The sequence below is a fragment of the Miniopterus schreibersii genome, assembly GCF_964146895.1.
Source record: "Miniopterus schreibersii genome assembly, chromosome: 6".
Classification (NCBI taxonomy): Eukaryota; Metazoa; Chordata; class Mammalia; order Chiroptera; family Miniopteridae; genus Miniopterus; species Miniopterus schreibersii.
In genome coordinates this window covers 79,065,052-79,083,389 of record NC_138107.1, presented here as the reverse complement: position 1 = coordinate 79,083,389, position 18,338 = coordinate 79,065,052, and the positions used below count along the sequence as shown (strand labels likewise).

Here is an 18,338-nt window from a genome sequence, read left to right as displayed (position 1 = left end):
TGATGGTGAGCATTCTCAAAGGACACACAAACAAGGCTTCCAAATTGCTTTAACATCTGATTTTTTAATTAGTAATGAACTGAGGGTTTCTTTTATAACTTCTTTACATTATAAATTTATTCGGTGAACTCCCTTTTTAAGAAACATTTAAATTAATTTGTAATTGTTTCTGAATTACGACGAAAATGAATGAAACGTATTGTAAAGATGAAGTTCTGAACAGGGACACTACACCCTGTGACATCAGGCCCAGCTGTAAGCGGGATGCCTTTGACTCCGGTGTTCGCCCCTCTCTCCTAGGACAATATGAAGTTACACAAAGTAAAGACAGCACACTGCGTGTCCTTCAAATTTTTAAAATTATTACAGTTACATAGGATCTTTTTCAAATGAGAATGTGCATATTAAGAAAATTAAAAGGATGTATGTCCGGATAGAGATATTTGTGGGTTTACACGCACTTTTTGTGCTAACTCTGAACGCTCAGGAAATTAGGGTAAGTTGGTAAAAGCTTTCATCAATAAAAAAGCCTGTGTGCTACAGCACTCCTGCTCCTTGCCGTATTATAGCCTTTTAAATGGGAGCAGGAGAGCTACGCTTTTCTTTCTTCACTTACAATCTCAAGCAGCCCCAAAATAAGGGGTTGGTGAAGTTCCTGCTAATCCACCTTATAAATTAGCAGATGCATAATGGTAGAGAGAAGACTGGCTGTTATCAGTTTGACAGCATCTAGTTATCGCTCCTTTGAAAGCTGTAGGTGCATGTAATTAACACTCAACAAGAACATTATACTCAAAAATAACAAGTAATTTACATGTGTTGGAGAAAAAGGGAGCTCATTCTGATAAAAGTTTGGCATAAATAGTGATTTAAAATAATACACTTCCTTTAATTGGAAAGATTTTTGCTATCCACACACCTACAGGATAAAAGAATTAACAAAGTTTGGCAGTAATGAATGCTCCAGCATCCAAACTTGGGGGAATTTATGTGAGAGTTAGAGTTTTTTCATAATCTTTTCTGACTTTTTCCTTCCTATGGAATTCAAATTTAGGAGATAGGCTCAAGTTTCAGAATTTCAAAAAGTCTTAAGGACCTTGTAAAATAAACATTAAGACTCCTCTATACATACTATGTGGCAGATGTATGGTCAGGTGATCTTGTCTGGAAAGAAGCTTAGGTGCCATCAGGTCCCCTGGTTCACAAACTTGGCTACAGTAGTGAGAGCTGGGCTGTCCACAAGGGAAACGAGCATTCCTCATCCAGCATAAAGCTGTCACTGGGATGTGGCTGTCTAGTAGGGGCACCCCTACATGCATTTCTCTGTGCTAGCTGGATTCCAATGTCCTAGTAGATGACAGAGAAGCAGATGAAAGAAGATGAAACATCCAAAGAGACATGTAAGGCAGTATCAGCTTAATGTCATATAAGTTCAGTTCAGGACCGTGATTTTTCTCAGAGGTTCTTAAATCCTTCTTGGACAGAACTATGTCTGCATCTGGGTGCCAAATGGAGACTGAGGGATGCTAGTTGATGTGTTGGCAAGTTCAATAGGGGGTTAGGTAGTGGGACAACTGGAAGATAGAATAGTTGTACTAAAAGGGAGAAGCTCTTATTTTGAAAGATTAAAGTTAGAAAATTCTAAAAATAAAATAAAAAGGCTCTATTGGTTGGCTGAATTAAAGACCTGGTTGATGAAGCTGAGAAAGTTAAGAAGATATAAGGTCAAAGTGTCAGTTGAATTTTAAATCATTGATTCGAAGGCTCAAAATATAACAGAGAGGAAAACTATAATACGGACTCTAAAGTCATAAAGAGAGGTAGACATATTCTATGGAAACTGACAAATAATGAGAAAAAAAGGTGTCATTAGTGGATAATGTAGACATCAGAAAAGAAACAGGTTTGCAATAAAGCTAAGATCTGGAAACAGCCCAAGTGCCCATCAGTAGATGAGCGGATAAAAAAAGCTGTGGGACATTTACCCCATGGAATAGTACTCAGCTGTAAAGAAGAAGGATCTCATACCCTTTGGGACAGTATGGAAGGACCTGGAGGGTATTATGCTAAGTGAAATAAGCCAGTCAGATAAAGACAAGTATTACATGATCTCACTTACATGTGGAATCTAAAGAACAAAATAAACTGATGAGCAAAATAGATCCAGTGACATAGAAGCATGGAACAGACTGACAAATTTCAGAGGGAAAGAGGGGGTAGGAGAGTGGGTGGGGAGAGAAGAACCAAATAACTTATATGCATAAGTTCATAACCCATGGACACAGACAATAGCATGGTGAAGGCCTGGGGTGGGGGGTGGGTGCAGGGTAGAAGGGGTTAATGAGGGAAAAAGAGGACATCTGTAATTCTTTCAACAATAAAGATAAATTTAAAAATATAAATAGAAAACAGGTAGTTCAGTGGAAAAAGCATAAAGCTGAACACGGAATATATGAACAGATAAATGCAAAAAAGGAGAAGCCCAAATTGCTAACATCCTCACGAAAATATTTTTAAGCCACTAATGATGAGATATATGCAAATTAAAACATTGAGAGAATCACAGAATACCCATTAGAATGATAAAAAATAAGAACAGGGGCTAAAAACCAAGTGTAAAAAAAGTTACATGGAGACTGGACTCCTATATACTGCTCACAGGAAGGTAAACTGGGTCAGCTACCAGAGAAAGCACATCAGCAATATTTTGTGAAAATCAAGTCTGTGACTACCCTCTGACCCAGTAACTACAGTCCGAGGTATCTTTCTTAGAGAAATGCTTTCACAGGTCCAAAAAGGGACAGGGATATTTATTACAGCAGCGCCTTAGAAACTACTTAGGTCTCCACCATTAGAAAAAAAATGAAGTTTAAATTGTGGTCAAATGCACAAGGAAAAAGCAACAACCTAGATATAAAACATAGAATAAATTTTTTAAACATGACATTGAAAGAAAAAAGTAAGAACGAAGAAATTTACAGAATAATACCAATTACATATACTTAAAACCGATATATGCACAAAACAGATACTGTAGGCTTTTGTCTTCGCTTCAAGAAATGTTGGGCTCGGAGGAGCCGTCTACGCCCACCAGGTGGTACTTGCACCCCTTCACTCTGCCTCCAGGGTGACCTGCTCACAACCTTTGGCCAGGTGGTCATTCCCTCCTGCAGGTCCTTCACTTGGCTCCGTAACATGGCACCCTCTCGGGTATCTCCCTCTCGCTGGCTGCAGTGTCTCAGTCTCTTTGGCTCCCTGCAGCTATTTATTTTCCCAAGTTCTAGATGTCCCAGTGGCTCAGGGTTCAGACCTCAGATCTCTTCCCTCCTCTAACTATGACTCTTGTTCGAGGTTCTCTCACCCAGATCCCCCACTTTGAATATGACTCTTGTCCGTGGTTCTCTCACCCAGATCCCCCACTTTGAATATGACTCTTGTCCGTGGTTCTCTCACCCAGATCCCCCACTTTGAATATGACTCTTGTCCGTGGTTCTCTCACCCAGATCCCCCACTTTGAATATGACTCTTGTCCATGGTTCTCTCACCCAGATCCCCCACTCTGAATAGCCCGTATGTCCTACTGACTTCCAAATTTTGCACCTCACCTCAGAACTTGCCTTTGAATCCAGCTTTGATGATAAGTCTAAATTCAGAGGCAAGTTCTCCACATTCATGATGGTAAACCTGTCCATAGTTATTCAAAACAAAGCTTTCTCTCTCTGCCTCTCCTCCCCTCCCCCTAAACCCAAAAAAACTACCACTCCTACAGGCTTCTTCATCTTAGGAAGTGGGAAATACCTTCTTCCAGCTGCTTGGTCCAACTTTTCATTCCTTACATCCAATACGTTAACAAAACCCGTCGCCTCGACTCATGAACTATATCCATAATCTGGCCACTTTTCACCTCCGCCATTCCCTCCACCCTAGCCTGACCCCTCGTTATCTGTCCCCTGCTTAGATCAGTGAGTATGATAAGAATGAAGGAAAGAAGATGAGAAAAACAGTGATAAGCATTATATTAATGATTTGCTTACATATATTGGATATTTTCTGTATTCCAGGAACTGTACTAAATGCTTTAATTCAGTTCCCTTTTTAATTCTCAGATAAATAGATATATGACCTGAGATTCTGCCCAAGGTCAAATGACAAGTAAGTTGCAGAGGCAGAATTCCAGCCCAGCTCTATACAATTTCAATGCCCCTCCATTCAATACAAATGTTATCTTCTATAACCAGAATAATATATTTCCTTCATGTATGTCCCATTAGTATTTTACATACTGTGTTAAATAAAATGTAAAAAACAGCAGATAATGGCCCCATTTTTTCTAATTCAATTTAATGTCATGTAACCGGTGTGACTGATATCTGTTTGAAAATGTAGCATAAATATAGGGGTGAGCAAAAGTAGGTTTACAGTTGTGAGTACGTGAAACAGAGTTAATTCTTGTAGTATTTATTTATTGTAGTATTATTTATTTGTATTACAACTGTAAACCTAGTTTTGCCCGCCCTTACTTTGCACTAAAAGGAGTATTTCAGAACATTATCATTCTACAGATCGCCCCGTTTCCATAGGAAAATGCCTAGCATTTGGAGATTGTCTTGGAGGGCAATAAATCTTATTGACGCTAGAAGTTAAGCAATTTTATGTGTGAAAAGGCTAGCAAGTATTCTGGATGATTAGTTACTTGGTCTCACTTTAGCACATTCAAAAGGTCATAAGCCAATATGTTTATTTCAATTTTTCCAACCTCTTTTGTTTTCTTTTTTTTTTTTTTAACTTTATTGTTGACACTATTACAGATGGCCCCGTCTGCCCCCTAACTTTGCCTACCTCCACCTAGCTCTCTTTCCTCTGGCCGTCACTTTTGTTCCTTTTCCAGCACAGAGAGAAACCATCGTATATTCAATACAAAAGCATGTAAACATTAATTTGTCATGGACCAGACGTCGACTGACAGGAAAGAACAAAAGGCAACAGACTACTTTTAGGTCAGTATAAGAGAAAGGAAAAAGAAAATGGAACTAACTTAAGAGGCAGAAAGGAATGAATAAGATTCCTTAAAAGAAGAAAAGTGGAAGCAAGTAAGAGAGGTAATGCTGAACCAAAAGTTAATTAATGGAAAAAGAGAATTCGATGTTTCCGCCCTCCAGTTTAAGTAAGATCATCAAACTTGACCACAGGTAAATACCCTGAAACCAGAGGGGTATTAGAAGCAAACCAAATCCACTTTGGCTACTTAATATAAAGGGCTGAGAGTGAAAGGCTCTGGCTAGAGTTGGGAATAAAAGCAATAAAGGGATTGAGTAGAAAATCATTGTGTAACCACCTCGTTTATTTTTACAACAGCCTTCATTGTGCCAGACACTCTGCTGAGTGCTTGGGGGGAAACCGCAAGTAAGACCTGATCCTTGCCTGCAAGGAACTCACAGTTCTATTGGATGAATCACACTAGTACACAGGCCACCACAAGACAGCAAGGTAAGTGCCAGGACAGAAGAATGCACAAGGTGCTGTGAAAGGAGACACTAAGGGGATGGGGTGGTGGGGGTGAGAGCCTTAACTCAGACTAGGAAACAGGCTTAGGAGAGAATGGACCGGTGAAGCTTCTTCAAAGTGGGAGTCACTTAGGCAAGTGTGCATGGAGGCCCTTCAAAACAGCAGGGATAGAGCCTGCAAAGGCCAGAAGTGAAAGAGAGAGATGGCAGGTGCGCAGAGGATGAGGTGGTTATATGATGATATCCTAGAGGTCATCTGAAATTAGATCAAAAGAAGCCATAAATAGGACGCCAAGGGGCTTGAGCTCCGTTGCAAAGACTGCAATTCACCTTAAATGCTTAGATCAGGGAATTACATGTTCTGATATAGCGATGGGAAGAACAAATGGAAATAGAGACAAGTTTGGGGAGATAAAATTGCAAGGGTGAAGTCAAGAAAGTCCGTTAAAAGTTGTGGCAGTAACCCAAATGAGAAATGATTTTTGTACATGGTATAAGGTAGGAGGCCAGTTTCATTTTTTGGATGTAGCGATCCACTTTTCCCAATGCCACTTATTAAAGAGACTATTTTCCTCTGTTGTATATTGTTGGCTCCTTTTATGAAAAATTAGTTGACCATCTATGTTCATGGGTTTACTTCTGAGCTTTTTGTTATTTCCATTGTTATATGTGTCTGCTTTTGTGTAGACGCCATACTGTTCTGATTACTACAGCTTTGTAATACAGTTTGATTTCAGGAAGCACGATGCCTCCAGTTTTGTCCTTTCTCTCAAGATTATTTTGGCTATCGGTGGTCTTTCGTGGTGGCATACAAATTTTAGGATTGTTTTTTCTATTTCTGTGAAAATTGCCACTTAAATGTTGATATGAATTGCACTGAATCTGTAGATTGCTTTGGGTGGTATGGACATTTTAACAATGTTAATTTCCCAGTCCATGAGTACAGAATGTCTTTCCATTTATTTACATCCTTCACAATTTCTTTTATCAGTTTCTACAATTTTAGGTGTACAGGTCCTTTCACCTTCTTGGTTAAGTTTATTCCTAAGTATTTTATTCTTTCTGATGCTATTGTAAATGGGATTGTTATCTTAATTTTTGTTTCCAACACTTCATTGTTAGTGTTTAGAAATGACACCGACTTTTGTATATTGATTTTGTATCCTGCAACTTTACTGAAATTGTTTCTTAGAGCTAACAGTTTTCTGGTGGAGTCTTCAGGATTTTCTATTTATAATATCATATCATCTGCAAATAGAGAAAATTTTACTTGTTTCTTTTAAATTTGGGTGCCTTTTATTTCTTTTTCTTGACTGATTACTCTGGCTATAACTTCTGGTACTATGTTTAATAAAAGTGGTGAGGGTAGACAACCTTGTCTTGTTACTGATTTTAAAGGAAAAGCTTTCAGTTTTTCATTGTTGAGTATGATGTTTCCTATGAGCTTGTCATATGGCTTTTGTTTAATTGTGATACATCCCCTCTACATCCAGTTTGTTGAGAGCTTTTCTCATCAAAGGTCGGTGAATTTTGACAAATGATTTATCTGCATCTATTGATACGGTTATCATTGTTATCCTTCATTTTGTTGATGTGGTGTTATTACATTGATTGATTTGTGAATGTTGAACCATCCTTGTATCCTGGAATAAATCTCACTTGCTAATGGTCTGGCTTTGGTATCTGAGTAATACTGGACTCAAAAAATGACTTTGGAAGTGTTTCTTTCTCTCCTCTTTTTTGAAAGAATTTGAAAAAAATTGGTATTAATTCTTCTTTAAATGTTAGATAGAATTCATCAGTAAAGTCATCTGGTCTTAGACATTTCTTTGTTGGGAGCTTTTAGATTATCAGTAATCAGTCTACTTAGATTTTTCAGATTTTCTTTTTTTATTCATTCTTGGTAGGTTGCATAATTTTTAGGAATTTATCAGTTTATTCTAGGTTGGTCAATGTGTTGGTGCATAATTATTCAAAGTAGTTTCTTGGGGGTTTTTTGCATTTCTCTGATATCAGCTATAATGTCTCCCTCTTTCACTTTTAATTTTAGTTACTTGAGTCCTCTCTCTTTTTTCTTGTTAAATCTAATTAACAGTTTATCTATTTTCTTTATCATTTCAGAAAACCAGCTCTTAGTTTCACTTATCTTTTATATTGTCTCTTTAGTCTTTATTTCATTTATATCTTCTCTGATCTTTGTTATGTTTATCCTTCTGCTAACTGTGGGCTGAGATTTTCTTTTTCCAGTTCCTTGAAGTGTAAGTTTTGGTTATTTATTTGAGATCCCCTTTTCTTCTTGACGTATGCACCTATTGCTATAAACTTTCCTCTTGGAACTACTTTTGCTGTGTTCCATAAGTTTTGGTATGTTGCATTTCCACTTTCATTTGTTTCAAGGTATTTTTATATTTCTCTTTTGATTTCTTCTTTGATCCATTGGTTGTTGAGCAGCATGTTGTTAAATCTCCGTGTATTTATAAATTTTCCTAGTTTCCTCTTGTAATTGATTTCTAGTCACATATCATTGTAGTAAAAAAAAATGTTTGATATTATTTCAATCTTCTTAAATTTAAGGCTTGTTTTGTGGCCTAACATATTCCCTAGAGAATGTTATGTGTGCATTTGAGAAGATTGTGTATGCTGCTGTTGGATGGCGTGTTCTGTATGAGTCTGTTAGGTCCATCTGACCTAATTTATCATTTAAGTCCAACATTTCCTTATTGAATTTCTCTCTGGATGATATATTCATTGTTGAAATTGAGGTATTAAAGTCACCTGCTATTTCTGTGTTGCTGTCGATAGAACAACACAGCTCTGTTAATAGCTGCTTTATTTGTTTACATTCCCTAATTCTTTGTTAAGAAAAAATTTTTCAAAAGCTCATGTCAAGAGCAAGATGACCTTTTTTTCCCCTACTGTGCCAGGTAAGCATGTCTGACTGAAAGGAAAAGAAGTTTTAATTACTAGGTACATTAACTATTGGTTTTCAAACATTATGTTCCAAATGCAATGACCAGCCAGACAAGTAGTCAATAGTCAGACTTGAAATGATAGGTAGATAGATAGGTGATAGAAGATAGTTAGATTATAGACACACATACAGAGAAATACACAGATATATATGGCTTAGATAAAAATTAAAAATATTAGAGCTATTAAAGTTTGAAGCAAAAAAATTAAATGAACCAATTCTGGAACCTCCTGTTAAACCCCTTCCCTCATCCTGCTCCCAGGATATTGAATGCGCTTAAACTCTCATTCCTAATTTCCATCCTTTTGCACAATACTTATCAGAGGAAGACTGCATCATGAATTTGGAATCTGAGACAGAAGGGCCATTCTACGTATTTGAACATTCAGAGCAGGTAATAATGCCTACACTTTCGCTCTTAGAGGTGGTTTACCTTGAACATCTCATTCTCACTCTGTCGTCTGTATCGCTTACCCTCAAATTCATATTTTCCATATATTTATCTTCTGTGCTTCATTCTGGGTAATTTTCTCTGATTTTTCTCACTGGGGATCTTTTCAATTGTATTATGTTATATTTAACCATTTTTTATGAATTTCACTTTCAGGGACTACTTTCTTCTTTGTTAGATGTTTTATTTTGTTCTGTGTCAAATCTGCAAGCTATTTTGTCTTTTCTTACTCTTCATGACTTTATTCCCCTTTGATTTTTAAATTATTTTAATAGTACAGTGATTGTTGCAATTATTTTATTATCTCAAGTTCCAAGAGGGCTATTCCTCTTAAATATGTGTTGGCTAACTCCCACAAGGTGTAATATTTCCTTGTGGGTTTTCTATTATTTTCTTATGAACTTCTTTTTAGTGGGATTTTTTTTTTTTTTTTTTTTTTTTGCTGTGCTAGTCCCATGTACCCTTGATTAGTTGTTACATAATTATTTTGGTTTTACTTCTTCAAACCTCTAGAGTATTTACTAGTTCAGAAGGCTTTAAAATTAATTTTTTGTATTGAGGAGTCCAGCAAAATAATTATAAAATAAATTCAGACTCCACACCCATTTGTACTTCTGACCTAGGACTTTGATTTATCCCTGGAATATTTTTTCCCACCCAGGGCTATGATAGAGTCAAGTTTTTTGTTGCATCTTTGGGTAGATGAGTAAACTTTTCCCATGAGTAAATTTTTACTGCTTCCTCTTTAACTTAATTCCTTGTAGAGGTTCAGCTTTAGCATGTTTGTTCCCATTCCTTTACTTGAGGCAAAGGTTACATGTACTTTTCCAACGATGGGCACTGAACTCCACTCGTTAGCACAAAGGTCCTACCCAGACTCAATAATATTTCTGCCTTCCAGTCTTAGAGCTGCCACAGCAAGACACAAAGCTTGGTCTTGTGAGGAATTTAAAAGAATATTTTTTGGCTCATCTCATTATTTGATAATTGTACCTCTTTATACAGACAAAATATATAAGTTATAGGGGGAGTAGAGACAATAAAATGTTCTTTAAGTGTAGGAGACTAAGAGGGAGTCTTCATGGAGAAAGTCGCTTGGATTTAGAGTCTCCATGGGAGCGAGAATATCTCGGGGCCAGAAATGGGGGTGTCTGTGGCACCCTGAGTTATAAAGAGAATTTCCATTCTCTTGGAAGAGAAAATAAACAGATGTAAAGATTGTTAAGGATCTTGAATGCTGCTACAAAAAATCTTGACTTTGTCCTATAAACAATCAGAGTTGTTTGTGCCTTGGTCTGATATGAACAAAGAAGGGTTTTTAGGAGGATTGATTCAACACTGGGGTTCAGGATGGATTTAAAAGAGAATAGGTTTGGAAAAAAGGAAACCAGAGAAATGCTATTGCAATCATTTTGGTGGTATAGTGATTACATGTGTTTTTGAGGTTCCTGTTAATTCAATGACCTATGGTAGTTCTAAGAATAATGCCTTTTTGAAACACTTTGAATGACAATGATAATTATGTGCAGAGATAAACATAATGGGCTTTAGTGTCATAAAGAAAGCACCCTGCACAAGATAGCAGGCTTTCTATTTAACCTACCTAACATTCAGTTTTGAGAGTTTTTTAAAACAGTAAAATAAGAATGTAAACAACCATAAGTTAGCAATTATCACAGTAAACCCCAAATGATGCCATATTTTCCTGGGTGTCTTAATAATTACAGAAAACTACTGTTACAAAATTTTCTATTTACTTGGCTTTTGTTTCATTTTGTTATTTTTTTAATCAAAATAGTTCATCGTCTATACCTTTTGTGCTCAGTTGTTGCAGATCTTTTTCTTCTTGTTTCTTAGGGAATATAAACCACATTTCAGTGAAATTAACCCCAGTATTAAAAGGTCATTTTGTTGTTGTTGTTCATGAAATATGTCTCTACTCTCTTTGTACTTAGTGCATCACTGGGTACCATGGATCTTTTAAAAGAAGATGGTCTTCTGCACTGGACAAATTAATAAAACCTTAAGGCTCTTAAATGACATCTTCGCAGTATGCCCTAATGCATACTTCACACACAAGTAAGGGGAGTAACAGAAAATTAGAAATAAATTCTACTTGATCAAAGACTTCATACAGTGGCATGAATTGTAAATGCCTTTATTTGGAAAATACCATACCTTCTAGATCCTTATTAGTAAACACATATTCTTGATGCAGAATCTTGATTTATTTTACAGTTTCTTTATTTTTTTACTTTATTCTGAAATGTAGCTGGTATAAATAAAAATATTTTATTATAGTTAATTAATCTATTTTATATCTACAACTCTTTGAATAACTAAATCATATTCAGATATTACAAGGGCGAAAGCTAGCACATTTAGAGCTTCAGGCCTTGTAGAAACTCAATAAACCAATCTTTTATAGAAATTAAGAGCAAAGTAAGCATTATACAGATAACCAGTGTTTTGGGTTCTCCTCATTCTAGACATATAGTAGTATTGTTTTTCTTCCCTTCTTTTATTTTTTAATATATCTTTATTGATTTCAGAGAAAGGAAGGGGAAGGGAGAGAGAGAGATAGAAACATCAATGATGAGAGAGTCATTGATCGGCTGCAGCCCGCAACCCAGCCATGTGCCCTGACCGGGAATCGAACCCCGATCGCCTGGATCCTAGGTCTACGTTCAACCACTGAGCCATGCGCAGCTGGGCTCTTCCCTTCTTTTAAGTTAGATAAGGTCATGTGACATGTTTTGACCAATAGAATGTTATAGAACTGACATTTGGTTTTGCTGGGCAGAAGCCTATGAAGTTCCCATCTGTCTGCCATGGTGCTCAGTGATATTCAAAATAGTGGAGGCTTCCACACTTAAATTCTCAAGTGACGATGATGTAGACTATAACCCCTATAACCCAAGGTATATAAAATGTGAACAATAAGTAAGTTTTTGTAGTTTCAAGGCCCGGAAATTTTGTGCTAGAGTATAATCTAGCACATTTTGATTGATATAGACATTTGAACAGAGAGAGGAGACAGCTGTAACAACAACAAAAATCTATAAAATGTGACACTGGTTTAGCAATTAGGCACTAAGTAGGGAAGAAACTGTTATCAGGTAAGCAGCTGAGGAGCTTCTGGCAAAATGATCACCTGTAATAATTTGGCAGGCAGATTGTGTACTCAATGAACCCCAAACTCTTAGAAATGAGTTTGGAGAAAGAATACGTGTGGCATATGTGGGTAGGTATTGGCTGCACTTGACAAGGCATTATAAGAAAGATATTTGGTCAAGAAAAAATTAACTGGGAACAAGACTAAGAAAGGAATTTAGATTCCCTAAATTCGAGAATATAAAAAAAGAGAAAACTGCTTCACACTCCGAGATTACATTCATAGTCTTTGAGCAACAAAGGCCAAGTAAAACTCAGCCTGCAGGCAAGGATCAAATTAAGGGTATGACTGTAGCACTTGTATAAATTTCTGAATGGACTAAGGTGATTCAGAGTGACACCTACCTAACTAAAGGTGTAGCTCCCAGAAAATGAGCTTAATGATACTATTCTCCTCCAAGCGTAACCGGTACAAAGTATCTGCAATAAGTCAAAATTTAGAGATCTGTGAATGAGAACGTTAAAAAATATAGCTATCCTAATACCATGTTTTACAAAGAACTGTGGGTGGAATTGCTGACTGGAATCAAGTAGATACGACACCCTCAAAGTTTTCAGAGAATATTACTGCCGTTAAGAATCACCACTCTGGACTGAAAAAGACTGCCCCTGATTAGGCTTAAATCAGTCCTTGAACATTCAATCATCTGCAGGCAGAAAGAGGGCTTAGGAAGCTTCTCAGGTCTGAAAGGCAGCATATACTCCTACACCAATTTTTCAGATGTGCTCGCAAAGACTCGCAGAAAATAAATCTCCCAGAGGGCCACAGAGAACTGTGGGCAAGGGGGCTACTGTCAGGTAGGGGAACAAGGTCTGTGCAAGAAATGTTCCCCAACCCAAGGGAGACAGCTTCACAATTTTGGTTCTATCAGATATCAGAATTGTTCTGGACCACATCAGCATTTGCTGTATGTCTTTCGGTATTCCCTTTCCAAATAGGAATGTTTGCTGAAGTTATCCTACTCTACTTCAACCAGTGCACAACGGACTATGAGGAGAAATCATCTTACATTTTAAATTCACATGTCTCCAGAACAAAAGGAGTCATCTTCAGGCCTGAGGTACAGGCTACTACTTATCATCCAGATATCCTTGTCTATGAGACTTATATATCACTGGGTTGTCTCCCTTGGGAAGAGTTAAGTATATTTGGCGCAATACTACTCAAGCATAGAAAAGATAAAATACTGCCATTTGTGACAACATGGATGCCTCTTGAGAATATCACTCTAAGTGAAATAAGTCAGACAGAATAAGTCAAGAACTGCCTTAGCTGGTGTGGCTCGGCGGGTTGGAGCATTGTCCTGTACACCAAAATGTAGTGAGTTCAATTCCCGATCAGGGCACATACCCACCCCGGTTGTGGGTTCCATCCCGGGTCAGGGCACATGAGGGAGGCAACAGATGGATGTTTCTCTCTCACATTGATGTTTCTCTCTCTAAAAGTCAATTAAAAATTTAAAGAAAAATCTCAAGGACCATATGATTTCACTCATATGTGGGATATAAAACTGAAAGGAACAAATGAAAACAAACAAACAAAACTCACAGACACAGAGAGCAGTATGGTGTATACCAGTGGGAAGGAGGGTGGGGGTACTAAAGAGTAAAGGGGGTCAAAATGTGGTGATGAGACTCAAGTCAAGAAGAATGCAATTGAGTAGATTCTCATAGCATTTAATGGGGTCACCCAGATAATCCACATGTACATAACTGAAAAGCAGAAAAGAGATACCAGCACAAGAGGAGGGGATTTCTCGATATTGAAAACAATAGAATAAGCTGTCTCAGGAAGCAGTGAGTTTCCAATCAAGCTAAAACAGAATGAAAATGATTGAGAAGTTGAAGAGAGTTCTGCATTGGAAGGGAGGTTGAATGAAATGACCTTCACATTTCCTCTGATTCAAAGATCAAGTGATTATAAATGTCTCCCTCTCTGTTGTTTTCATACTAATTTAAAACAAGATCGGTAGAAGCTAAGTGAATAGCCTGAACCCAAGATTCATGATAATCCTGTTAAACTTTACTAACTTGACAAGTGTTATTGTATGTCTGAGGTGACCCACTTTAATATTGAATTCCTGGCTAAATCCAGCCGTGTTCCAGGTCCTACATTTTACAATGCTTCAGGGTTCTCAGTGGGGAGGAGACCTATTTAAATGCCCACTCCAACTGTGATTTACAGAGTAGATGGCCTGATTATTGCAGTACTTCTGAGGTATAGGTATATCCTTCCATTTTTAAACTTGTTCCTAGTTCTACAGAAACCACACAAAGAACTTACCAAAATGTGAATATTTATGCCATAAACAAGAGACATAAATGAGGGTAATAATTGGAAGTACCAACAACAGGAGTCAGACTAAGGAAAGTAATTGACTAAGGAGAGAAAAGTATTCAAATTAAATAGGATAACACCACACAATCACCCTGGGCACAAAAATTCTAGATGAGGATCACAGAATTACTTAAGGGAGATGCAAAGAAAAATTGTAAGACCATAATACAAGGTACAGAAAAATAACACAGAGATCATCTAATTCTAGCCCTCTTATTATATATAAAATCTAAAATTCGAGGATTTATTTACAACCATTTAGCTCTATTCCCATCTAGGTCCTAGTAGCTGATTTCAAGACCAGTAACTACCATTTTTACTGTTTTATCAGCTAATATGCATATCCTCTCCATCCATCACTTTATTTGACCCTAAATGTACCCCTAAGAGCTGAAAAGTAGGAAATAAAAAAGTATATAGTTGCATCCTAAAATCCATTATCTCCTTCTTGATCAATGAGTTCCTAGTTGGACACATGCCCAACCCAAAGAAAGAACAAACTGCTCAATCTCTTATGGAGCTAACTGCAGCACTGTGACAAAGTTCTTGTCAATGAGATATGAGGATAGTGATGGATGTGTAGAACTTCTATGTCCTGCTTTTAAAGGGAAAAGGTCTCCACTTGTCTTCTCTTCTCTTTCCCAAACTGGACGTAGATGGCATAGTGAGCCCTCTTGAACCTTGCAGGTGAGCACAGCACCCAAGGGAATAAGTGAACAACAAAGGGAAGGAACTTGAATTTTTAGAAGACCTCATGGAGTAGAGCTGCCCTTGTAGCCTCAAAGTGCCTATGTCCAGATTGTTAGTTTCATTTTATGGTAGTAACCAAGCTCAGACTCTAATTGATAAGGTAAAACAAGTATTTTTTTTGTTACCAATTTTTATGAGGAAATATTGATATCCAATTTGCCTAAGACACTTGGTCCCTGGTCAGTGACTCTTCAAAGAAAGTATTAGAGTGAAATGTTTTATTTATTTAACCCCACAGCATGTACAACTTGTTTAATATCATCAACGACCATGATTCAATTCAGTTCAGGAAAAAAACTTATATGCAAACCTGTGATGCTAAAAATGTGTGCTCCAATTAGCAAAGCTAAGAAAAAGTTTTTCTGAGAATGGATCCTACATGGATGAGCTAATATTCAAAAGTTTAAAGCACAGTTATGTAGAGTTTTGCCAAGTATTTTCTTTAAAGAGCAAGAAAAAACGGCAACTAATCATCACCATCAGAGTTTTGCCTGCTCTTCCGATAGGACATGCAAATGAATGATTTTTTGAACCATATTTTCCATTCAGATAATGTTTCATGTACAGCTGTAACAGACTTAAAGAGAACTGAGGGATGAAATTAGGTAATTTCTTGCAATCAAGGCGAATTCAAAAGAGGAAAAGTTTCATCCACCTGTTGTTTGGAAATTCTAAAGAGAACTCTAGAAAACATATGGCAGAGAGAAACACTTCCCTGGGGGGGGGGGGGGGATTATTCTAGCAATCAAGCTTCTTGTCTTCTCTGTTTATTAATGAAATAAATCTGTTTCCAAACCTTAGGTTGTAACACTTTTATGGTTTACTACAAAAGAATTTTAAAGTATATCCTGTGAATATGAGATGTGAGTGAAAAAGTTCACAGCAGCAAAGTAGACCAGTAATTTTTCATGTGTACAATCAGTTTACTTTCAATGAAATGAGAACTTTTTGGATAAGTTATGGAAATGCTTAATATACCTCTTCACTGACTGAAACATCTATGCTTTCTCAATTACTTTTCCTTTTTAATGATCTCTTTCCTTATTTTATTTCCCTACAATTCTACTACTCTGTTCCAAGAACAATCTTTTGTTTACTCTTACTAACTATATATTTCCTCCCACTCTTATTTAAAAATAATTTCTCAAAAAGTGATTACAAATGTTGAAGGACCTTCTTTAACAAGAAGCTAATGAGCAAAAGAATCTGATGAACTAAATAGATCCAGAGACATTGACACATGTAACAGACGATCATATTTCAGAGGAAAGAGGGAAGGGGGTGGAGGGTGGGAAGAGATTAACTGAAGAAGTTATATGCATAGATGCATAACCCATGGACACAGTCAATAATGGGGTGAAGGCCTGGGGAGGGGGTGGGAGTGAGGTGGAGGGTGTCAACGGGGGGGGGGGGGAATGGGACACCTGTAATACTTTCAACAATAAAGATAAATTTAAAAAAATTACAAATTGACTTTGATTGTCAGTCATCCTGACCCAATATGTATTCACCTGTTACTAGTGTCAGACATGTAGTCCATAACACATTTGACAAAGAAGGGACAAGGGGACAAAACTACTTTACTTGCTAATGGTTTGGGGAACGGGAGAAAAATAACAGCCTGAGCTAAAACCTATGAATTTCTAACATTCTGCTGTTATTTCTACTCATACCAATATTTTTCTCTCAGAAGTCAGTCAAAAAAATATAAGTGGTTGTAACATAATAATTGCTGTAGGTAAACTGGGAGTACAGTGGTCATCGGGACAGAGTGCATTTGTATTCAACACAGAGATGGGTTAAAGATATACACCTTTTTTCCTTTACTCTTCTCTTTTGAAAACTAAGTTATTTGGGTTTCTCCTCAATCTTGACCATGTTCATAACTTAGGGGGACGATAAAACATATTTTGTTTAGTGAACTGAAGCTATCACACAGGCTTCATTATTCAGCGCCTCCGACACTTCGTTTCTCACCATCACTCTTGGAAGAGTTTGTAGATTCCTGTTTTGTTTTTAAGAGGTGACAAGTTATGTGTGAACATCTCAAGGTTCCCAGCCTCCTTCTAAGATCATTTTGTATTCACTGCAATATCTTGCTGAAATGCATTTGTTATCCACGTGCACTACACATCTATTTGTGTACCTGAGGTGTGTGGGTGCCAGTTATCCTCAGTGGATCACCCTGCCTGCCTCTCCAGCTCCAGCCTGTCTCCTGCCAGACACACCATGTCCAAGCCACATGGAAGCTTTGGTTCCATCAGGGTGGATGGGGTGCCTCGTTGGCTGACAAGCTGGTCAGAAAATGTAATGTTCTGAACCGTGGATTTTCAGGCTATAATACTAGATATATTATGCTTCTAAGATTAATCAGAAAAGGGAACATTTTAGAAAACTCAGTAGCAGTTACAATTTTCTTTGGTACCAATGACAGTGAACTAAAAGATGAGACTCCCAAGCACCACACCCATCCCCCTGGATGAGTACGTGGTAGATTTAAAGAACACGGTGTAGTGCCTCATGTCCCTGGGTCCCTGAGAGCAGGTTTGCTCTCAGCATGCCACCCCCTCTCTGTGAGGCAACTTGGGGAAAGGAGTGCCTCGTGCAAGGTTGCAAGTTAAATGGCCTGAACTTAATCGTTGGTGAATATGCCAGCACCTACACATAGCTGGCCCCCGAATGTGGGACTGACGTGCTTGACCTGTGGGCTCTGGTGAAGAAGGATGGTCAGGGCTTTTCATCTTGTCAGATGGACTACATTTATCACCAAAGGGAAATGAGTTTTTGTTCTCACATCTCTGGTCTTTGATAGCGAAGAAAGTCTCTGCTACTGCTGCTGCTCCCTTACTGGTGAGATGTAGCAGAAACAAAACCAGAGCTCAGTCTTCTCCGAGATGGAGAGCATTAGGCACAGGCAACAAAGTCTGTTAATTTACAGAACAGGATGTCACCAGTGCATCAAAATCCTAAGATAACTGATCAAAGAACATGTTTTTCTCAAGTTTAAACCTTTGCTCATGACCCTGGAACAAAAAACACTGACATATGTTACCAAGAATAATGAAAGCATTATAATTTTTCAGGGAAGCTTTGTACCTAGGTATGTTGTTTGACGTTAAATATTTATTGATTGATGCAGGTGTCACCAAT

The 18,338-nt window shown here is 37.5% G+C and overlaps 1 protein-coding gene and 1 pseudogene across 3 annotated transcripts in view; one reads left to right on the top strand and one right to left on the bottom strand.

Annotated features, from left to right (window-relative positions):
* The window catches only part of GRM1 (glutamate metabotropic receptor 1), a gene marked incomplete at both ends in the record, with an annotated part of 259,375 nt that overhangs the window by 151,069 nt on the left and 89,968 nt on the right, over nucleotides 1-18,338 (bottom strand). The gene's annotated exons all lie outside the window — the stretch shown is intronic.
* LOC308558659 (isoamyl acetate-hydrolyzing esterase 1 homolog pseudogene) lies at nucleotides 186-18,096 on the top strand (annotated as a pseudogene). Its single transcript has 3 exons — nucleotides 186-321; nucleotides 13,040-13,161; nucleotides 17,390-18,096. The product of its transcript is annotated as an isoamyl acetate-hydrolyzing esterase 1 homolog pseudogene (transcript).